The sequence below is a fragment of the Sorex araneus genome, chromosome 5 (assembly GCF_027595985.1).
Source record: "Sorex araneus isolate mSorAra2 chromosome 5, mSorAra2.pri, whole genome shotgun sequence".
Taxonomy (NCBI): Eukaryota; Metazoa; Chordata; class Mammalia; order Eulipotyphla; family Soricidae; genus Sorex; species Sorex araneus.
The window spans coordinates 214,007,946-214,032,318 of NC_073306.1; the positions used below are offsets into that span (position 1 = coordinate 214,007,946).

The window sequence follows — 24,373 nt, forward strand, 5'->3', positions numbered from 1 at the left end:
CCCCACGTCCACGCTGCTCTGTTGCTGCTTCTTTTTTTATTTTTTTTTAATTTTACAAAGTAGTTCACGATGTTTGATTACATTTACTATTCAAACACCAATCCCACCACCATGACACCTTCCCACCACTTTATTTCAGGTTTTCCCATCCCCAAACCCAATCCCTGCCCCAAAGCAGAACTGAAATAATATATTTTGTATTGTTTGTTATGAAAAACCACTGAAAATGCTCCAAAAAAGTAACCTTAGAGCAAAGAGTGTGGAGATTTTTATATTTCACCCTGGGACCATTAAGACCTTCTATAAAAAATCACTCATCATCATCATCATCATTATCATCATCATCATCATCCCATTGGTCATTGATTTTCTCAAGTAGTCTCAGTAATGTCTCCATTCATCCTAGCCCTGAGATTTTAGCAGCCTCTCTTTACTTGTCCTTCCCAACAGTGTCACATTGGAGGCTCTTTCAGGGTCAGGGGAATGAGACCCATCATTGTTACCAGTTTTGGCATATGAATACACCACAGGGAGTTTGCCAGGATCTCCCATGTGGGCAGGAAACTTTCGGTTGCTTGTCAGGTTCTCCCAGAGGAAGAACTAGGCTATAAGATGTCTCCTGGAAGCTTGGTTTTATAGTCTCTGGATGTTGGCCGGTGATGGGATTACACAACACTGGGAGCAGTTTCTGGGTGTTTCTGCCTAGCTACTGGAAAATGGGGGATCTGGGTGGAAGAGGCTCAGTCCCAATCCAAGCAGGCTTACTCGGAGATTTCAGCCCCGGGTCCTACACACCTGGGTTCCCCTGCTGGCTCGTCCAAACGTGTGGAGAGGGGCCTTGAGCATGGCTGTGGCTGGGTTTCAGAGGACCTTGGCCATGAGGGTTCTGCTCGGGGCAGGGAGAGAAACTCAACCCACCCCCTCCGAGGGGCCCTGGTGAAGACAGCCAGGCACAGGGGCAAGACACTCTGCAAGAAATCACTAATGATCACTAATGTTAAGGATTGAGCCTTGTGTGCTTTTTATCTACGTATCTGTTAATATTATATATATGTGTATATATATATGTATATATATATATATATATATATATATATATATATATATTCCCTCTGATTGGTTGCCTCCTACTTTGAACCCTGTCAAATGTGGTGCCATAATCTTGGAGGACGGATAGGGTGTGTGATATGATGTGTCCAGGAATAAGTTCACTCATGGGTGAGGCTCTGCCCAAGCATGTCGAAAGCGGCCTGGAGCGTGGAGGCAGTTGGGTCGTGGAGGTCGGCTGCCGGGGCTGGGTCCCTTGGGCCAGGGAGGGCTCTCACCCGGCCCCCTCTGGGGCGCCCTGAGTGAAACAGCCTGGTGCGGGATCTGGTGGCATGACTGTGGGGCCTCGAGTCATGCTCCCTTCCGGGGGCGACGGACGTGCCTGTCACTGTCTGTCCCCTCGTGCCCAGGCTGCTCCATGCTGGTGCTCTTGCTCCCTCACTGAGACGGTCCTGCCCCGCTCTCCAGAGGCCACGTGGCTCCTCCGCTTCCCTTGGCTCACCAGGCCCAGAGCTGTGGGTGAGGAGGCTGAGACCCTCCGGCCTGCTGCCAGCTGGGCAGGGGTGTGGGTGCAAGAAGCGGCCTCCCGGGGCCGGTGGCCCGGGAGCTACCGAGAGCTGTCCAGCTGGGGGTGCCCTTCGTGATTACAATGTACACCCAGACACCCATTATCCATTTCGATACCTTTCGGTCCAGTGAGATTAAAGTGAGTAATTGGGTTAATTCGATGACCTGGCACCTTCTTCCCACTCCCACACGAACCTCCGTGCTATCACGGTGTAGGTGACGAGGGTGACACTGGGGGGGGGGGGGAAGAGGCTCCTTAAGAAGTGAGACACACCCGCACATCACAGCTTTACTCTCTGTCATCCAAGAATGGCTGCTGAGAAGGACAAGGAAGGGCAGGAACAGGGCGTGGGCTGAGACGAGGTGATAGGAGGTCACGGGGGCAGAGGCCTTCGCCACGTTGGCGGGGTAGCGGGGTGGCAGGTGGGTGTATCTGACCCACAGAGCCAATGGCACTGAAGTCAGGAGAGTCGAACTACAGCGACCAAGACACCCAGACTACAGCAGCCGAGCAAATTGTGCCAGTCAACCAGCAATACCACTACTGGGAATAAACCCCAAAGAAGCAAAAAAGTATAGTCGAGATGACATCTGCACTTATATGTTCATCGCAGCACTGTTTACAATAGCCAGAATCTGGAAAAAACCCGAGTGCCCTAGAACGGATGACTGGTTGAAGAAACTTTGGTACATCTATACAATGGAATACTATGCAGCTGTTAGAAAAGATGAGGTCATGAAGTTTGCATATAAGTGGATCAGCATGGAAAGTATCGTGCTAAGTGAAATGGGTCAGAAAGAGAGACAAACATAGAAAGATTGCACTCATCTGTGGAATATAAAATAACAGAATATGAGACTAATATCCAAGAATATCCAAGAATAGTAGAAATACGTACCAGGAGGTTGGCTCCATGGCTTGGAAGCTGGTCTCACTTGCTGGGGGAAAAGGCAGCTGAGATAGAGAAGGGAACACCAAGTAAAATGTGGTTGGAGATCCCGCTCGGGAAGGGAGATGCGTGCTGAAAGTAGACTAGAGACTGAACACAATGGCCACTCAATACCCCTATTGCAAACCACAACACCCAATTGGAGAGTGAGAGAGATCAAAAGGGAGTACCCTGTCACAGAGGCAGGGTGGGGTGGGGGGGAGATGGGATTGGGTGGGGAGGGATACTGGGTTTATTGGTGGTGGAGAATGGGCACGGGTGGAGGGATGTGTTTGTGAACATTGTATGAGGGAAAAACAAGTTCTAAAATGTGTGATTCTGTATCTGTACCCTCATGGTGATTCACTAATTAAAGAATAAAATAAAAAAAATTTAAAAAAATTGTGCCAGTCAAGGAGCAGACTGGGGGGGGGGGGGGGTCGGAACCAGGAACAGGACACAGTGCAGGGATGTCGACACCGGGGGAGGGATTGATGCCGGAACACTATAAGTGACTGTAAATCACAGTGCCTCAATGAGAGGGAGGGAGAGACAGACAGACAGAGGGAGGAAAAGGGAGAGAAGGAGAGAGGGAGGGAGTGAGGAAGGGAGGGAGGGAGGGAGGGAAGGAGGGAGAGGGAGAGAGAAGAGTTACGTATAGATGCAAAAGAAATGGTAAAGGTTTTTGAAACGTGTACTTTAAGTTAACAGTGTATACGTGAAAGACTCGGGCCAAAATGGAATTTACAAGATCACTGCATTTTAATAGAAGCTGGGCTGTGCCTAGAAAGAATATCTTTAAGGTATGTGTATGTCTCTCTGGACAATGATGGAGCATTTGCTTTATATTCTGTTTCTACCATTATCCAAAGCCTAATGTCAGACCTAGAGAGAAATTCTAGATAGTCCTAAATCTCCAAATTTCAAACTACCATAATTGCATATCCCCCTATTTTAGGATAAGAAAAGGCCCAACAGGAGTCAGCAGTTCAAATTCTTGTTAAAATTCTTTGACCATGCAACTAAATTCTGGTTCCCTTTCCTTGTCAGTAAAAGGCTTGAATTTGGTCTCGGTTCACATATTAGTCAAAGTTTCTGTGTCAGGAGCAACTCAAAGTACCAATGACTCAGGAAAGGATATTTCTCCTTGTAAGGGCAAAACTGACGCCATGACAGGCGGCAGAAATCAGCAAAGTCAGCGAGGCCCCAGGTTTAGTCATGGGAACTAAAACAGTTTCGGTTTCCCGGCAAGGAAACAATGAGTGCCTGGCTGACCTGAACCCACCTGGGGAAGCTCCCGGGCCCGGAACGTGGCTCAGTCAATCACTCTGCCCTGGTCCAAGTGCCCCAGAAATTGCCTTTCATTAACCCTACAGAATGAATGCGTAGCCTGGGTAACCATGCACTGTTACTGGAAACTGTTGTTTAGCTGTTGCCTGACCACTGTTACCCCAGACACTTGCCAAAACACCTTTGCTTGGTAACAGAGTAAGGTTGTTTCTGAAACAGTAAGGCCTGAGCTGCTTCTATGTCAAACCCTAAATAAACGGCTTGCTGCCTGAAGTCGGGGTCGCTATCGAGAGACCACCCTGTGGGTGAGATAGTTGACCCCGTGCACTGGAATGAAACTCCTGCTGCTTTTTCATTATCGAGCTAGTGTTTCTGTTCGTCTCGCCGCTTGGGAACCCGGAATCCCGGGCTAAACGTCCTTCGTAAAGAACCAAGAGCTGCTGCAGGCTGATCATTAAGGCCTGTTGAGCCCCCGGTCCACTCCCGCTCTCTGCGCTTCTCACTCCAGGGCTGAGCCGCCCCGGCACACACATTCTGCCTCCATGGCTCAGCCGAGTCGGGAACGGAGCCAGGAGAAGCTGTGGAACTTCTTGTGACCGTCAGCATTGGGCACAGCAGACAGCAAATCTGCCCAAAGACACAACAAAACTCTCGGGGTCCAGGCCAAAGTCGCTGGGATGTGTCTCCACAGAGAAGGGGGACCGGTCACTGAGAATGGAACAAGCCGGCCACAGACCCTCCCGTCCCAACAGGCCTCTAAGAGTAAGACAAAGGTGAAGTCCATGTATACTAGAAAGCAAAATATTAAGATACCAGTAATCATTATCAATCAAAGCACGTTTTTAACAACTAGATTCCAAGGAGAACAAACTGGAAAATAAATTTTTATATGAGAAATCAACTACTAAAAGATATTTGAGGTCTAGGGGCTGGAGCGACAGCACAGCGGGTAGGGCGTTTGCCTTGCACGCGGCCAACTCGGGTTCAATTCCCAGCATCCCATATGGTCCCCTGAGCACCGCCAGGAGTAATTCCTGAGTGCAGAGCCAGGAGTAACCCCTGTGCAACGCCAGGTGTGACCCAATAGCAAAAAAAAATAAAAGATATTTGAGGTCTAGTTGGAAATATAAGATCTATGCACATCAAACAGGGAGTATAAAGAATTTTCTTTTAAGTGTGTATAATTATTATTTTTATTGCATCAATTACATTTTTGAGACATTTAAAGAGTTGGATACCACACAGAATAGAATATTAAAATTAATTAAAGATGTCCAGAGGTCAGACATTTTTTTTGAGAAAACAAAACATTTATTGTCGATCTTATCTTTACATATGCATACAACAAGTCTAAATATTCCTTTGTATCCTTTAATCTTCTCTGTTTGATGACACAATAAGCATATGGAGTTATTTTAGAAGGATCGGAGTTTCCTTAGCATCATCATGTAACTTTTTTCTGCACCCCTTCTAGGATTCAGTCATTTCTGATCATTTTTCTTTTTTTGTTATGACTTTTTAAATTACGTTAATGCCTGTGATTTTCATGATCTACAAAATATTCATATCTGGGTTTTAGACAAACTATGTTGCAGCATCAATCCCACCCCCCCCCCCGTGTCTCCCAGGCTCTCTCCCCTCACCCCCCAAACCCGCCAGCCCCCAGCCTGCCCTAGTTCTCAGTTTGTTGGACTTTGCATCACAAGTCCTTCCTGCTGCTGACTCTGTGTCCAGGTACTCAGCTGTGCCAGTCCCTTACAGCCCCGACGGGCACAGACCCTCATTGCATCCTGGCTTTCTTCTTTCCCTCTTCAGGTTCTTCCCTTCTCTGCCTCTCCTCCCTGTGCCGGAGGTGGAGGGTGATTCGGGCATCTGCTCTTACCACACCTCACTCCCTCATCCAGTTATTCTCCATGCCCCATGCACGTGAGGTCACCTTTATTTGTCCTCCTTCTGGCTCATCTAACATAATATCCGCCAGGTCCATGCACGTTGCAGGGATCTGCATGATGTCATCAATCCCTACATGTCTGTGTTTTCCACTTCGTATATACGCCACATCTTCAGATCCACTTCTCTGTCATCATCCACATCTCTTGATGCACATCTTTTCTTTTCTTTTTTTAATTCTATAAAGTAGTTCACAATATTTGATCACATGTAATATTCAAACACCAATGCCACCAACATTCCACCTTCCCACCACCATATTTCGGATGTTCAAACCCCAACTCCTGCCCCAAAGCAGAACCAAAATAATTTATTTTGTATTGTTTGTTATGAAAAAACGCTGAAAATGGTACAAAAAAAGTTTCCTTACAGGAAAGAGTGTGAAGATGGTTGTATTTCACCCACAGACCACTGAGCCCTTCTATAAGAAAACGCAAACTTGTTGTTAAAGGCTGAGCCTTGTGTGCTTATTTGTGCATGAATATATATATGTGTAAAAATATAAAACTATTTCCCTCTGAGATTGGTTGTCTCCTGCCTTGAACCCCGCCCAGTGTGGTATGGAGGCTTGCTGGTGTGAGGTATGAGATGTCCGGGAATAGGGTCACTTGCGGGTGAACCTCGGCCCAAGCATGTGGAGAGTGGCTGTGAGCCTGGTGGCTGTTGAATTCTGGAGATTTTTGGCTATAGGGACAGGTCCCTAGAGGCAGGGATGGGCCCCACCCGACCCCTCCAGGCCGCCCCAAGTGAAACAGCCTGGCTCGGGGTCTGATGACTGGTTATGGCAAGTGTCGTGTTATGCTCCCTCCCGGGAGAAAAAGATATGCCACCCTGGATGGTGGAGATGCACATCTCTTGATACAACATCTCTTGATACCAAAACAAACAAAAAAATGGCTTACCTTGGACTAATAGGGCTGGACTCAAACCCAGACTGGATACTGAACTGGGTAGGTCATTCCTGGAGAAGGATTCGTGGTCAAGTGTTGACTCCACTGCTTTGTAATACTGTTAGCAATAGGGTCTCCTGCAGACAGTGCTCCAACACCACACCCTCAACCAACTCAATGCTTTGGTGTCTGCCCTTTCATCCCTGATTCTGTTTATTAGCGTCTTCTCCCTCTGTGAGTCCAGCTAATGGTTTGTCCATCTTCCTTATTCTGGCAGAGAGCCAGGTATTGGCTTCATTGATCGTCTTAGAAATGCTTCTCTTTTAGTTCATTGATTTCTACTCTAAGTTTTGTTATTTCCTTCCTTCTGCTGGCGCTGGTTTCCTTTGTTGGTCTTTTGCTACCTTCTTAAGCTGTGAGTTAGGTTTTATTTGGGCCTTTTTTTTTTAAATTTATTCTTTTATTTAATCACCATGTGGAAAGTTACAAAGCTTTTAGGTTTAAGTCTCAGTTATACAATGCTCGAACACTATTTGGGCCTTCTTAATGAATGCCTGCATTGCTATGAATTTCCCTCTAACCACTGCTTCTTTCTATGTCCCTCCCAAATGTTCTGATAATTTCACTCAGGTTCTGGTGTTCTTCATTCTCATTCGTTTTTATGAATCTTTTCTGAGTTTGTCTTTAGCCCATTGGCTGTTCAGTAGTAAGTTGTGTAACTTCCAAATGTTTGAGTTTTTCCCCCCATTTTTGTTTGTGATTCATTTTCATTTTCAAAGCATCATGGTCCAAGAGTTTAGTTGATACGATTCCTATCTTCTTGAGTTTATGGAAATCTATTTTATGACTCCGCAGTCTGCCTTGGAGAATGTCCCGTGTATATGGCCAAGAATGTGTGTTCAAACTCTGGGGGCATGACAGGCTCTATATATTAGGCCCACGTCCACTAGTTCTGTCTCCAAGTCCAGTGTTCCCTGGTTGAGGTTTTGCCTCGTCCATCTACCCAGTGATGAGGGGAGGGCCAGGGTCCCCAGCTGCCGTTGGTCACTATCAGGATCTTCCTTCAGGCCTAGTCGCAGGTGTGACTTTCGTCACCAGACATCGTTATCCAGTCTTACCTTATTGTTCCCTAGGGACACTGACAGTTTTTATTTTGTTCCTCTTGAATTCACACCATGGTTCTATAGTTCATTTCTTTCCAGATTTTTTCCTAATGTTTTTTGAAGTTTTAGGCTTTCTGCATCTCATTTTGGAGCTCGTGGTTTTTCCTCAGCTGCTGTTACTCTGCGCTGAGACGTGTACCTAACATGCTGTTCAGTTCTGTCATCTCTGGTTGCAATTTTCTCATTTCCGCACTCACGTTTTTTATGCTTTTCCACACTAGCATCCTTTGAGTTCAGTGAATAGTCCGCACCGTGGTGTCCTAGAGCAGTTGTCTGGGGGGCTCTGGAGTGGGCTGCTATTGGCAGGACTTCTGAGCCACCTTCTCTGCTCACTGACCTTGGTGGGTTTCCAGGAGGCTTCTCCATCCTCCATCATTTCCACTATGCTCTGAGGAAAAATCTTTGTCGTCACCCTTGTGGAAACTGAGAGATTGGGCTGAGCTTCGCTCTTTTTGCTTCCTGCTGGTCCTGTCCGAGTGACTTTATGCTCCCCGTGGCCCAGGTTGGATCAAGGGGCCACCTGCTTAGCCACAATGGCTGTGATCAGAGACTCTGGGGTTCCTTACCATCACCACGGCTTTTCCAGGACTTTTCTGAGTGCTCGGTGGATGGGTTGAAAAATGGCTGAAGCAAAAGCTGAAGGTGTGGTAAGGGGGACAGTGATTGTGGGTTGTGAAAACTTAGTGGAACTGTGATATTTAAAGGCTGAGTGCATGAAACCATATTGTTAACATAGTGCCTAAAATAAATACAAAAAAATAATCAGAAATTTTATATATAAATAAAAGGTTGTTAAGGAAAAATACTGTACCTATTTTATAGATTAATAATCTAAGTCTCAAGGAGAGTAAAGAAAAAGCAATTTAGTGTTGAATCTATTAAATAAATTAAAAGATAAGTTAAGTAGTTAAAGCACAAATATCCCTTTGCATTTCTTCCACAATTTCACATGTGAGTTTCATACACCATGAGATCACCTTGGGGGGGAAATTGAAATTCTTTTGTAGTTATAGTGTTCTTCTTTCTATGTGGAATCCTTGTCATAATCATCTGGATTTACTACAGCTTGGCGCCAGTGTCTCTTACAGTGCTCTACTGTCTGTAGTACTCAAAGCAGTATGTGCTGGTGTGGGCTGGAGAGACAGTACCGTGGGTGGGGAACTTACCTTGCATGTGCCAATCTGAGTTCTACCCCTGGCATCACGTATGATCCTCCAAGATGTGCCATGAGTGATCCCTGAGTACAGACCCAGGAGTAAGCCCTGAGCACTCTCAGGTGTGCCCCCTGAAAAAAACACATTAGCTGGTATATTAGATAGAAAGCTTCCAGATTTTCACCTAAACCTACCTCTGGCTCATCTTTATTCCACTGAAATACAGCTATCCTTTTCATTCCTTAATAAAATAATTCCTCAAAAATTTACTACTTTCCTTGACAATTTACTATGATTTTTTTGCTCCAAGATTGGAGCAATAGCACAACGGGTAGGGCATTTGCCTTGCATGCAGCCAATCCGGGTTCGATTCCTCCGTCCCTCTCAGAGAGCCCGGCAAACTACCGAGTATCCCACCCGCATGGCAGAGCCTGGCAAGCTACCCGTGGCGTATTAGATATGCCAAAAACAGGAACAACAAGTCTCACAATGGAGACGTTACTGGTGCCCGCTCAAGCAAGTCCATGAACAACGGGACGACAGTGCTACAGTGCCCCAAGATTGAAGCAGTAAGTGTCCTGCTATGTTCACAACACTGTCTCCCTACTTGCTTTTCCCCTGCATCACACCATAAAGTGTACAGATCCCCCGGTGGCTGAAAACCACGGAACCACGGGCTATGCACACTCGGGGCGGTGCTGAGTCTTCTGTTTCCTAGCCACCTTCTCCACGTCCCTGCGAGAAGACTCAGTGGCTGAAACGAGCTGTCGTCAGACGCCCACCCTGTCCAGGTGTAGACTGAAGGCCGTTTTACACTTCTCTGGCAACAGTCTCTGCACATTGTCCAACCCAAAGACCAATAACGCTAAGAACTGAACCCGGCCCCCACACTTGAAGATGTCAAAGCTGAAGCGATATGTAGGCAGAAGCTTCAGCTCTAACCTGGCCCTTTGTGTCTGCCCCTCCCGATTAATTTTACTCCTCATTTCTCCACTAATCTTTCGTAAGGCCTGAACTGTCGGCTCTGCCGGCAGCCGCCACCTTGAGACACGGCTCTGGCTGACTCCTCCTCGGCCTCGGGCTCGCTGCCCACAGCCCTGCCAGGACGCACCGTCCTTGCTCTTTCACTACGACTTCCAGCGACTTTCCACAGACAGGTTCCGGCTCTGGGGAGGTCTCCCCCAGGTCACTGGAAACAGTCAATAAATGAATAAACAAGAACTATGTCGTCCGATGTTAACTTAGTTCAGTTTGAAGAACCATATTTTGCTTTGGGATTATGTCCCTTTTATTTTTGGAGATTGTAATGTCCCCTCACTTGGGAAATAGTTCATGCCCCCTTTTAATGCTCTTAGCCAGGTAAATATTTATTTTCCTGAAAGCTGAAACTCTTGGAATTACACACCCCTTACTTTACTCACTGTGGAGGGCGTAGAGGCAGGGAAAGGGAACCAAAGCATAACCAGTGGGTGAGAAACTTGCTGTATAAGATTCTGTCTTATTTCGATTTTTAAGAAACTGGTGGGCATAGTGTGTGAAGTAGGAGTTTACAAGTTGATGTTCTAACTCTGCTTTCACGTTCCTAACACTGGAAATAAAAAGTCCTTTGGATGGTTTATGCAGAATCCTGTGTCCTACTTTAAATCTAAGAACTTCTTTGACCTTCAGAGAATGAAGAAAAATGTAAAAAAAAAAAAATGGGAAAAGCAGCCTGTTCAAAGAAAAGCTTTTTAAAAAAATCTTCAAGCAAAGCTTTTCTGTGTTATCATTGATTAAAATAAAAAGGGGAACAAACTGAAAGCTTTAAAAGTTGTCTCTTGAAACCTTTGATATACACAGTGAAAAAAAAAAACCCATTCTGAAACAAAGACTTGTTGAGTAAGCTTGCTGAATACAAAACGGCCGACCACTGGCTCCGACGTGAAGGTGGCTGTTGAAGGTTTCAAACAGCCATTGTGATCACCATCTGTAAAATCACTTCTCTGAAAATTGGCTTCCTCTCGGATACAGATTCTACATAATCTCACAGAAGATAGCAGAAAAATCCCTTTAGGAAAATTTAAATAATGGGCCATTGCATGCCACCTTCAGAGTTTCTCTCATCCTTTGCCAACATTGAAAATTCATCTAACCCTGACAGTGGGCAGCCGACTAATGTGTTCCCACAGGTTCGAGGGTTCCCTTTCTTCTCTACCAAATATTTATCTTGTATACATCACCAGTTTTGCAGAGGCGTGGGGAGTCATTCTTTCGAAAGCGGGATTTAAAATGCAGAGCTCAGCGCAGGGAGAGTTGCAAGTCTTTGGACACTTGGTGGAGCTTCTGCCATACACAACCGACTCCACAGTGAAACACCTGCTGACGGGACCTCTCACTCCTTCAGCTTTACTTTCTCCGGTACTTTCACACTCCAGGAAACGTGCTCAGCAGTGGGGAGACAGAGCAGGGGCGTGACTTGGCATTACCTCTACATTTCCCCTTTCTGTGCCTACTTTGATGCACCAGCAACAGGGCAAATATGAAAATTAAGTTAAAAATCCAATACCAATTTTAAAGTTAACCCAGAGAGAAAAATTTCTACCGGAACTGGCAAAATCGGCCATATATTTATATGCTGCAGTTCTGATCCCAGTATCTCTGGATGCCATTGTATTTGTAAATGGCCTTAAAGAGGTAACTAATATTAAAATGAGGTCACTAGGTCAAGCTGAGTTCCATCTGACTTACGAGATGTACTTATGAGAAAAGATTAAGCCCTGGACACAGACAGGAAAGGCCACGCAGAAGCACGAGGAGAAAAATGCTTCTCCACACCCAGGAGAGAATCACCGAAGGAATCCACCCTCGGACCCTTGCTGTAGGGACCCCGGCCTTCGGAGGTGCATTTCTGCCCTTGAAACCACACCGTCTGTGGGCGTTTGTTAGGCAGACAAGCACGGTTGCTGGCGTCATTGTCGACGAAGGCAGCAGAGAAAGAAGTGCTGCGTGGACAGGAGTGGAGACAGGGAGCCCGTGGGTGCAGGAAGCTGCTAGCCGCGACCCCTGCCTGCCTCCCGCCTCTCGAGAGCAGCCTGCGATGGGAGGGACCTCACACGTCAGAGATGCCCAGTACCTCCAAAGCCTGGTGGATGTGCTTGCATGTTGGAGCCCCGAGCTCAAGCCCCAGGCCCCCAGGCACCTCCGGGTGTTACCCTCCCCAAATAAACAGATTCAGAACAATCTGACGCTGACAGGATACCCCTTGGATTTTAGAAAGGAGAGTAGATCATTCTTAAATGATGTATCATAACATTCTATCCCATTGCATTGTCATTCTAGCACCAATCAGAAATATATTGCAGTATCCCAAGTGAGAGCAATAACCCAAGTGAGAAGTGGCCTAAAATCATTGAAATGGGAGTGAGGAGAGAAAAGTACTTCACACATGAAAAGACGTGGAACAAAAGAAAACAAAAGCTGTAGAACAACATTGCTGTTTGAATAGCCTCAGCATCGCTGCCGCTGTTGCTTTCCGACCCTAGGGATAAGCCTTCTCAAAGCCTACCGCGCCTAACCATAGAGAAGACGGTTCTACTTCTATTAGCTAACTAGTTGGCAGCATCGCCCAAGGCACCTGCCAACATCACTGTCGATGAGGCTCGTATTCCCGAACTCTGACACACTAGCACCCCGGCACACTAGGTTCCTTCACACTTCTAAAAAGGACATTTTAGGCAGATTCTAAATACCTATATTTATAACACTGCCCAGAAGTAGTCTACTTTGTATGTGTGAAAACTGCCAGCAGAATGTTCACGAACTCTCTTAACTTGTGTCTCGGCCCTGGCATCTCTCGGGAGGAATAGACCATCTTCTCAGTACCGGGACCCGAGAGAATAAAAGTGGCAGAAAAGACAGAGGAGGGAGAAGCCAAAAGGAAGAGGAAGAGAAGAGAAAGATTGGTTTCCCCCCATTAATCTAACTGGTTAGCTTTCTCTCTCTAAACAACCTGCTTTTAGTGCCAACAGAAGGTGATTTCTTTCTTGGACGAGAATTCAATTACAGCTGGAAGACATGTGAATCCAAGGTGTCTGGTTTTATTAGGGACTCACGGTGAGAAAGCTAGCCAAGAGTCGCCACAACCGGCAAGTCAGGAATACAGACATGAAACTTTGGTTAGTCATCATGCAGTATTCACATATTAGGAATTTTTATTTCAGTACTCAAAGCACTCCTTTAAGAGTCAGCCACTAAGCTTTCAAAAGTTTGCACACGCCTTAGCAAATTGCCAGTGCGAACTGTTGCTTTTGCTTCCTGCCTGTTTCGTGACAACAGCTTTCATGTACCCTGGATGCCGCCTGTGCAGCAGGCAACCCTTCATGCCCACGCTCTCACACTTACCAGAGTTCCCAGTTGGCCTGAGGTACCTTCGTCTTCCTCTTAAACTCTGAGTCTCCCTAAGTTTGAACGTTATAAGGGGCCATAACTCTGAAGCAAGTCCAGGCACAGAGCAAGATGCTCGGGCTCTGGCCCCTGCTTTATCCACTGGACACCTGGCGGACTGCTTTCAGCTACGTGCCACGTGGGTCCTGGTGCCCAGAGCTTCCGCGCTGAATTCTGACACAGTACTTAGTTCATTCTTTGACTGCTTAGCTAACACGTCCATTTGGATGCATTTATTCCACTTCACATGTTATGTTATCAGTCACTTTCAATATTTCAAAGTCACAGCAGGCTTTTCTGACACACATTTGTCAGAAGGAACTGCCTTGATCGCTATGATTGCAGACCACGTGCCTGAGTGAGGGGTAAAAGCACAGGGAGTACCAGAATATTGAAACGACCTGGTAAAACAATAGATAGAAGAAACTAAAAATAGAAAATGATTTAAACTCATGCTTTCAAAGACTAACAAAATATAGGACTTTGAAATTGGCCTACAACATTTTAAAATTTATTTTAAAAAGTGAGGGGGAGAAAAAGCAATCTAGGAACCAAATAAAATACTCACTGCCCCAATGTTGGCAAATATTGTGTACTTTCTCCCCAGTAATTAGACTTTGATTCTATGGAAAGATGCTTCCAGTATATTTTACCGTGAAATTCACCACTAAATAACAAAAACTGTAACTAGCACACATTTCCAGGCTTTAAAACCAAAATAATCTAAATGAGCTCTATAAGGAACTCACGGGTGTTCTGAATTCCCCACTGCCGCTCAGACAGTGCTGGGTTTGTTCATCTCACAGAATCCCTGGATCACACTTGCCTACTTTTTACTGAACCTTTTGAACATAATCCAATTTCAAAATTGCACCCTAGAGAAATGCCATGCAAGTCGATTTTCCAGTCAGAGAGCTGGTTGACACAGAGGTGGGCCTCTTTCCTTATTCCTTGAATTTAGGGTCTTGTATAAAGCACCAAAGATGAAAATTAAATAGCATTGCACTGTTGTCCCGTTGTTCATCCATTTGCTCGAGCAGGCACCAGTAATGTCTCCATTGTAAGACTTGTTACTGTTTTTGGCATATCAAATACACCATGGGTAGCTTGCCAGGCTCTGCCGTGCGGGCGGGATACTCTCGGTAGCTTGCCGGGCTCTCCGAGGACAGAGGACTAGAACCTGGGTCAGCCACGTGCAAGGCAAACGCCCTACCCGCTGCCTTATCACTCCAGTCTGAAAATTTAAATAAGCCAAAATAATTACTAACGTCACTTCTTTCTCAGCTATAAATACACTGCACAAATCTAAAGCATTTTGATTCATGTGGTTGGTGAGAAAATATAAAAAGCTAGAGTGATAGCACAGCGGGTAGGGCGTTCGCCTTGCATGCAGCCGACCCAGGTTCAATTCCTTTGTCTCTCTCTGAGAGCCAAACAAGCTACCGAGAGTATCTCGCCCACACGGCAGAGCCTGGCAATATGTTTTGGCATATTTGATATGCCAAAAACAGTAACAATAAGTCTCACAATGGAGACGTTACTGGTGCCTGCTCGAGAAAATCGATGAGCAACGGGATGACAGTGATACAGTAAAGCTGTGTTTTGCTTTTTATTGTGATATGTATATAACAATACAGTTTTTCAGTTTATGTATTTTCAACATTTTTTCTAATTAATATTCAATAAGTTCTGTTGTTTGGAGAATAATGGAATTTTCTTCTAGTATACTCACAGTCTATTTTTTTTTGCTTTTTGGGTCACACTCGGCAATGCACAGGGGTCACTCCTGGCTCTGCACTCAGGAATTACCCCTGGCTGTGCTCAGGGGACCATATGGGATGCTTGGATTTGAACCCAGTCAGCCGCATGCAAGGCAAACACCCTACCCGCTGTGCTATCGCTCCAGCCCCTAGCATACTCACAGTCTAGATAGCCAAAATAAAAAGACTTTATCAGGACCCTACCTCTAAAGCCCAAAAGATTTGTCTTATGCTTGCTCAGTTTATTTCCAATAATAAGTTAAATCTTAAAATCACATTTTTAAACTTCAGACAGATTAACATATTGTAAGTCTCTGTCTCATCCATATGAACTCCTGATAAGCATTAATTGTTTGGGTTTTTTTTATTTTCATGAACCATCTCACTATTATTATAACTCTAGACATATAGACAGAATGTCATGATGAAGACTTCTACAATGGTATATTTTAGGAAATATTTCAAAATTTTTGAGAAATTATTAATGTAGTCACAAGGTCTATCAACATATACACTCTTAAAAGAATGTCCTGCAGAATAATACATTCAGACTTGAATTTCTAAGACTGGCAAGATTGGACAGCAGGTAGGATGCTTACCTTACATATGGCTGACCCAGGTTCCATTCCCGGCATCCTTTTTGTCATCCTGAGCACCACCAGGAGTGATTCCTGAGTGCAGAGCCAGAAGTAACACTGCATGTGTCCCCAAAAAAGAAAAAAAGGGGAAAAAAAGAAAATTTAGAGCTAAAGAGGGAAAAGTAAATTATTCAGATTTGAATTTTTATTTAAAATCATAGTGAACTGAAGGTATAGAGAACATACCATAAATATATAAGGTAGGGCCGAGGAATATATATATATATATATATATATATATATATATATATACACTGAGTGAGACTGAATAAGTAAAAAGTTTGAGGTAAATTACTCATTAACAAAGAATTGAGTTGTATAGCAGGTTTACTTCTGAAAAATCCCTCGTCCCCACCACACACACACACACACACACACAGTAGTGATGGGCACTCTAGACTCATTTCTCACCATTTATTTCATATATTGTCTCAACACAAAAGGATGGCTATGGAAAGACAAATTTTCAGCTATCATTTTAAGTAAATGTTTCATTTGAAGTCTAATTTTTCTTACATTTTTCTCAAAGTATTCACTGTTATAAAAACTCATGATTAGTTAGAGGTTTTTTCCCTTTAAAATTTGTTGTTTTGTTATTGTTCTTTTGGTTTTTGGTTTTTATTGAATCACTGTGAGATATGAAGTTTCAAAGTTGTTCGTGATTGGGTTTCAGTCTTACAGTGTTCCAAGCCCATCCCTCACCAGTGTTCATTTCCCTTCCTTTCTCTCTCTCTCTCACTCACTCACTCTCTCGCTCTCGCTCTCTCTCAAAGCTATTTTGCTTCACCAAGAAAAAAATTAATAAATGTGCCCCAGGGCCTGGGGAGAAATGTTTCAGATATTATCAGTTGGTGTTCTTTAGGCCTGGCCTCTGAGTAACTCTAGGTGAAGACCCCTTCACATCTGCGATAAACCTCCTAAGGAGAAAGAAGTTGTCTGGTTAACCTTATCTTTGGGATGTTTCTTTTCTAGCCTATTTTTTCCTCTTTCCGTATAATACGTCCTTAAAATTCTATGTTTCTACTTCCTTATGAACTCATTTTATCCTTAAGTTAATTACAATAATACTTTATTTATATTAGTATACATCATATCCAAATTGCAGTGCACTGCCTTTCAGCAGAGGTTGAGATAGTGCCGACAGGAAATTATCACTGGGCTGCCGACTCTGAGTAGCTGTTAGGAATAATGACTGCCAACCAAACCATAAATTGGTTTTTTATTATCAGTATTGTGTCAGGCAGAATTTGGTTTGATCTGAGGACATAAATGCTCTTGCTAGAATATCTTCCCAAATACAAAAATAATTATTAAAAAGCGAGTATTTCATACCCTGGAATCAGCCATACACTCAAAGATTCAAAGCACAGAAAAAAAAAGTTGGCTCACGACACTTGCTATCATCTCTGACCTGAACTTCAAAGGACACATTTTCAGAATACTGGCTTTAATGTGTTTGTTTGCTTTTTGTGGTTCAGTTTTTCAAAATGTCCCACTTAATTGTCTCTTTTGAGGACGCTCCAGAAGCTATTCTGAGGGTAGAAATCTATAGCTGAATTGCCTAGGGTACAAATTTCTTGTAGGACCTAATTCAACTGCCAATTTACTTTTGAGGACAATTGGACATTCATTAGTAATTGAGTTGAAGCAATGAAGAACTTCATTTGTACCACACTGGTGACCTGAATCATTTTCAAAATGAGTATTGAGCTGAAATGAACCATGCGTTCTACTTCTATTGGAACTCTGTACCCAAAAAATGGTTATTTTTCTTACCCTCTACCAAGAGTACTAGGGATTCTCAAGAGTCCAGAACAAGACTGCATTGCCCCCGGTCAATTAGGGCAACACTTACAAAAGATTTTTAATTGCTGTGAGAGCGGGAAGTAAGCCTGGGACATCCGGTTAACCTATGGAACTGATCCCAGCACTTCCACCCAGTGGGAGGGCGGGACGCGGCGGGAATCTAAGATTTCAGTAGAGGAGAGAAGAGATGAAAAGTGCATGCATGGAGTAGCACAGTAGCACTGTCATCCTGTTGCTCATCGATTTGCTCGAGTGGGCACCAGTAACGTCTCCATTGTGAGACTTGATACTGTTTTTGGCATATCGAATACGCCACGGGGAGCTTGCCAGGCTCTGCCATGCAAAGAGTAGGAACATTTTTAATAGAAGTTGTGTGTGTATGTGTGTGTGTGTGTGTGTGCTTAAGTTATATCAACTGAGGGCGCAGGACCAGGTGTCTCTGATGGATATTCTGACGGGTAGACACAGCAGCCTGTGAGGAATCTCACCTGACACGTCCCCGAGGGCCGCTGGCTCAGGCAGACGCAGCCCTGCAGAGGGCAGAGGGCAGGCCAGGCGGAGCTGGAGACGGCTGCCCTGGGTGTGGGGGGACAGAGCCCGGGGCGCCGAGGGAACAGGGTCCAGCAGCCTCCGCGGCCAGGCCTAGACAGGAGGCACCGAACCCCAAGCACCTGCCGGGCGTCGAGTGCATGCCAGCACTTGCTAAGTGGCAGCACTCACTGGGGGGGCCCAGCCCGTGGCTGCCGCTCCCAGCCCGACCCAGGCGAGCAGGTCCTGAAGGCTGCAGTCTCGGCCCCACCCTGCAGGCACCCAGCCTGAGCTGGTTCCACAGGCCCACCAGGCCCAGCCCCTGCCCACGCCCCTTGGACGCCGCTGCAACGCCCACAGCTGTGCTCCAGCCTGAGGCGTGATGGAATGATGGGAGGAGTTGGGCTGGGTGGAGGGGAACAGAGCCCAGCACCCCCGGGAGTACCAGGATGTGGCAGAACTCGGGACACAGCCTGAGCAGGACTGTCACTGTCACTGTCATCCCAGTGCTCATCGATTTGTTCAAGCGGGCACCAGTAACGTCTCTCATTGAGAGACTTATTGTTACTGTTTTTGGCATATCCAATACTCACGGGTAGCTCGCCAGGCTCTGCTGTGCGGGCTCCATACTCTCGGTAGCTTGCCGGGCTCTCCGAGAGGGGCGGAGGAATCGAACTTGAGTCGGCCGCGTGAAAGGCAAAAAGCCCAACCACTGCTATGGCTCCAGCCTGAAGAGGAATAATTCTGTGTGCGTGGATCTAAAGACAGTAACGGCCGTCTACCACAGACCCCAGCCAGTCTCACACTCAATGTCAAAGAAAACTGAAATCCTCCTAAGACCAGGCACAGAGCCACGCGATACATCATCATCACTGCATTCAACAGAGTTTTGGAAGTCCTCGTCACAGAAATTAGGCAAGCAAAGAAAAAGCACCCACGTGGATAAATAAGAAGTTAATGATTTTCCACACATATCCAAAGAATATATAGATGGTCAACAGATATATTAAAGAGTGTAAATCACTTGTTACCAGAGAGATGCGAATCAAAAGACAATCATAGGTCACCTCATACTACTGACAATGGCATATATTAAAAATGCTGGGAACATACAGTGCTGGGGGGTGAAGATGAAGTAACAGAGAAGGAATCCTCATGCACTGTTGTAAGAGTGTTGACTAGTTCGGCCTCTGTGGAAAATATTATGGATATCACTATCACTGTCACTGTCATCTCATTGCTCATTAATTTTGCTTGAATTATGAATATATTTCAAAGAATTAAGAATACAGTTTCCAAATGACCTCATGATTCCAATTCTTGACATTTAACCCCCAAGACACACAAAAAAATCAACAGGGAGATATATGTTTGTCAATGTTAATTATACAGTAGCCACTATATGAGATTAACCTAGATGTCTAACAGATGAATCGGTAAAGAAGTTAAAGTATATGTATCACTGTATCACTGTATCACTGTCATCCCATTGTTCGTCGATTTAGTCAAGCGGGCACCAGTAACGTCTCTATTCCTCCCAGCCCTGAGATTTTAGCAGCCTCTCCTTACTCATCTTTCCCAATGACTGGAGGCTCTTTCAGGGTCAAAATAGTGAGATCTATAATTACTATTTTTGGCATATCAAATACACCACACATAGCTTGCCAGGCTCTGCCGTGTGGGTGGAATACTCTTGGTAGCTTGCTGGGCTCTCCGAGACGTATGTGGTGTGTGTGTGTGGGTGTGTGTGTGTGTGTGTGTGTGTGTGTGATTTATTGCCTACTGTCTGAACTCCATCAAGTATGGTGTGATAATCATGGAAAATGGGTAGGAAGTGTCTTATAATATGTCAAAACCGAGTCATCAGAAAGCGACCTGGAGCGTGGTGGCGGTTGGGTAGTGGAGGTCGGCTGGGTCCCTGGGGTGGGGAGGGTTCTTACCCGCCCCCCTCTGGGGTGCCCCAAGTATATGTATATGTATACAACTTTTAAAAAAAAGTATATGTATACAACTTAAAACTTTTCAGCTATACTTCTGCACCGCAAAAGATACAGTGACCAGAATACTAAGACTATCCACAGAATGGGAAAGGATATTCACCCAATACCCATTTGATAAGGGGTTGATATCAAGGGTATATAAGGCACTGGTTGAACTCGACAAGAAGAAAACATCCAACCCCATCAAAAAATGGGGCGAAGAAATGAACAGAAACTTTACCAAGGAAGAGATACGAATGGCCAAAAGGCACATGAAAAATTGCTCTACATCACTAATCATCAGAGAGATGCAGATCAAAACAACCATGAGATACCACCTCACACCACAGAGACTAGCACACATCCAAAAGAACAAAAGCAACCGCTGTTGGAGAGGATGTGGGGAGAAAGGGACCCTTCTACACTGCTGGTGGGAATGTCGGCTAGTTCATCCCTTTTGGAAAACAATATGGACGAGTCTCAAAAAACTAGAGGTTGAGCTTCCATTTGACCCAGCAATACCACTGCTGGGAATATATCCCAGAAAAGCCAAAAAGTATAGTGAAATGACATTTGCACTTATATGTTCATCGCAGCACTGTTTACAATAGCCAGAATCTGGAAAAAACCCGAGTGCCCTAGAACAGATGACTGGTTGAAGAAACTCTGGTACATCTATACAATGGAATACTATCCAGCTGTTAGAAAAAATGAGGTCATGAACTTTGCATATAAGTGGATCAGCATGGAAAGTGTCATGCTAAGTGAAACGAGTCAGAAAGAGAGAGACAGACATAGAAAGATCGCACTCATCTGTGGACTATAGAATAATAGACTATAAGACTAACACCCAAGAATAGTAGAAATAAGTACCAGGAGGTTGACTCCATGGCTTGGAGGCTGGTCTCTCATTCTGGGCAACTCAGAGAAGGGAACACCAACTAAAATGTGGTTGGAGGTCATGTGGGGGAAGGATGATGCGGGCCCAATATAGACTAGAGACGGAACACAATGGCCACTCAACACCTTTATTGCAAACCACAACACCTAATCAGAGAGAGAGAACAAAAGGGAATTCCCTGCCATAGTGGCAGGGTGGGGTGGGGGGAGACGGGACTGGGGAGGGGGGGAGGGATGTTGGGTTTACTGGTGGGGGAGAATGGGCACTGGTGAAGGGATGGGTTATCAAACTTTGTAAGGGAGAAACATGAGCACAAAAATGTATAAATCTGTAACGGTACCCTCACGATGACTCACTAATTAAAAATAAACTATTAATTAAAAAGGGGGCGATGAAACTATTCTAATTTGTAGGCTTTTTATAAACCTAAAGAGTGTGCACAGCTATAAATCATTCTGCCTTGATGCCTGGCAGGAGAAACTGAGTCATCAGGAAGAGACGCTGTAATGAAGGAGCAGAGGCAGGCGCAGACCTGAGCAGGGCTGAGTCCTTGCACAGAATTCTTGTTCTCTCCGTTTGCTTTCAGTTTTAGGTTAGAGTCTGGTGGGAGGGTCCAGTGCTCAGGACTCCAGAGCTGGTTCTCAGTGGGGCCAGAGCGAGAGTTACAGCGTGCAGGGAACTTGGCTTGCAAGCGGCCAACTTGGGTTCAATCCCTGACATCCTGTATCACCTCCGAGCACTGCCTGGCGAGTTCCCTGAGTGCAGAGCCAGGAGTAGTGACATCGGAGCCTGGAAAGCAAAAGCGGGGTAAATAACTAGTTCTCAAATTGAAAACCTTACCAAGATATGAGATTTGACCCTTTCATACTATGTGATTTTAAATTAAGGTTTTAATTTTCCTTTTCATAATAGAAACCTGATGTACAAAGAGAAAAGGCTTAAATGCATAACTCGGTGTTTTAGCTGAGCACCTGCATTGTTAGGATAATTGTGTCAGAAGGAAAGCACTGTAAGTGATCTTTTTTTTTTCCCAAACCAGAGTTGGAAGTCTCCTTTAAAAAAAAATAAAACAAACATTCTGAATAATTAGGGTTGAAATTTAGAACATTATCCATATGAATTGCTTCCAACAAAGGATATTCTGGTGTGAAAAGCAGGGAATCCTGCATTCCTAGCTACCTTTCACAGTGTTTTCATGTCAGTTAGAGTGCTATCTCAGTCAAAATAGCTCCGATATATGTAAAATTATGGTTATTTCTCAAATTATACTCTATTTTTCTTCAAGTGAAGCCGCATTTAAGCGCTGCTATTTTGACTTGCCAGTAGACATGTGTCATCCCCTGAAGCTTCATATCGCAAGACAGCACCTGAAGTGGAAAAACAGAGAACATTCCCTCTGTCTTTGTAATAAAGCAAAAATATAAGAGAGACACTATTTAATTCGGGCTGATATTTGTGCATTTTAAATGCTTATGGACTAAATATCATTTGTTCTTTTAGTTGAAACCCCTACCAAGAATTAATGGAAGAAATGCTTATTACTAAGTCTATCTGCCCTCCACTTTTTGAAAAGTATTTTCAAAACTGATATTTGAGTGACTAGCACGGGCCAGGGCTATGAGCTCTGAGCCGGTCAGAGGGGCCCCGGGAAGGCCAGAGCTTGTACAGCCTTGGTCGGGTGAGAGGCAGAAGCTGGGCTGGAGAAGGGGCAAGCGGGCCGCCTCTCGCCCTGGGCTGTAGGGAGGGTCCCAGACGGATTGGACCTTCCATGCCCTCTCCAAGGAAAAATCATCCCCCTCCCTGGAAGTCTCCCTGCTTTAAGAGCACACAGGAACCTACCCGAGACTACTGCCACCCCATTGGATCATTCTAGCACCCCCCACGTGCATGCATGGTGTATGTGTGTGTGTGTGTGTGTGTGTGTGTGTGTGTGTGTGTGTGTGTGTGTGTGTTTTCACTCCTCACTCCTCGCAGTGGCTCTGGATAGGGCTGAAGTGCTTTCTAGTACTGTGAAGGGCAGGAAGACTGTGGTGTATCTTGTGAAGGAAACTCTCTGTCAGGCTCCACGGGCCTCTGAGGTCCGGTGCTGTGGGCCAGGAATTCGCTGATAGTGGCTCGAGATCCTGTTATGCTCAGAGTTGCCTGGCAGTACCTGAGGAGTAAGTAGGTTTTCGGAGAGCCCGGCAAGCTACCGGGAGTATCCCGCCCGCACGGCAGAGCCTGGCAAGCTCCCCGTGGCGTATTCGATATGCCAAAAACAGTAACAACAAGTCTCACAATGGAGACTGCTGGTGCCCACTTGAGCAAATCCATGAATAACAGGACCACAGTGCTCCAGAGCTACTGTGGAATAGAGAGATGGGGACTCTCTTGGAGTTTCATTGTTTTTTTTGCATTAAACTCTACCTCAGTCTGCTCCTAAAGAAAGCTTCTGAGAATATTTATTGAAAGCAGAGGAAGAGGCCTGAGTGATACCACAGCAGGTAGGGCGTTTGCCTTGCACACGCACCACCTGGGTTCAATCCCTGGCATCACATATGGTCCCCCGAGCACTGCGGTTCCTGAGTGCAGAGCCAGGAGTTGCCCCTGAACACTTCCAGGTGTGACGCAAAAAGCAAAAGGAGGGGGAGGTGAATTTTCAGTGATAGAAGCGGGCCCAAGGGTCTCGGCGGGCTCACTTTGCAGGGAGAGCAGAGGGGGGGGAAGAGCCGCGTTGTCGTCTCGCAAAAGGAGAGCATCTCTTGGCTTTCACACCGGCGGCAAAGTTCTGAGTGTCTGAGGGTTGCTGTCAGCCTCTCTGCGTAACCGTGGCGACTGCGACATCCCCCTCGCACAAAACGTTGCTAGTATCTAATTTCCGTGTTAAAATGGACCAAGTCCACTGGATCCCTGCAGAGGGAAGGCAGGTGCTTCCCCTCTAGCAAACAGCCTCTAGCCGAGCTGCCCACAGAGCATGAACTAGTCCCTCTCGGAGCTAGAGCTCGCCCGGCTGGTGGACGCAAGGAAACGGTGTGTGCTCACGGGGGACACAGCCCCTCCGCGCAGACGTCCCCCTGCTCCCGAGCTCACGTCTGCGGGCACCCCTGTAGCCAGCGTGCTGGCACCGCAGCCACGGGTAAGGCCCACGCATGCCAGGTACACTTTGGAGCAGATGGTTTGCTTCGCCGTCCCCTCGAACCCTGACCACCGGGTGGTTTTCTCCCTGCTGCAGTAATTGGGCTCTCCCCAAGCTTTGGCAGGGTGAGGTGCCCACCCACGGCGTTCTTTTCCAGAGTGGGTGACGCTGCCCTGGGCGTGCCGGCAGCATCCAGGGAGGGGCTGGCAGTCTTGGGGAGAGGTGCTTCCTGTT

The 24,373-nt window shown here is 45.7% G+C and overlaps 1 protein-coding gene across 4 annotated transcripts in view; it reads left to right on the forward strand.

Moving 5' to 3' along the window:
• The window catches only part of GRID2 (glutamate ionotropic receptor delta type subunit 2), a 1,314,711-nt gene that overhangs the window by 1,157,264 nt on the left and 133,074 nt on the right, over nt 1-24,373 (forward strand). The window lies entirely within an intron of this gene.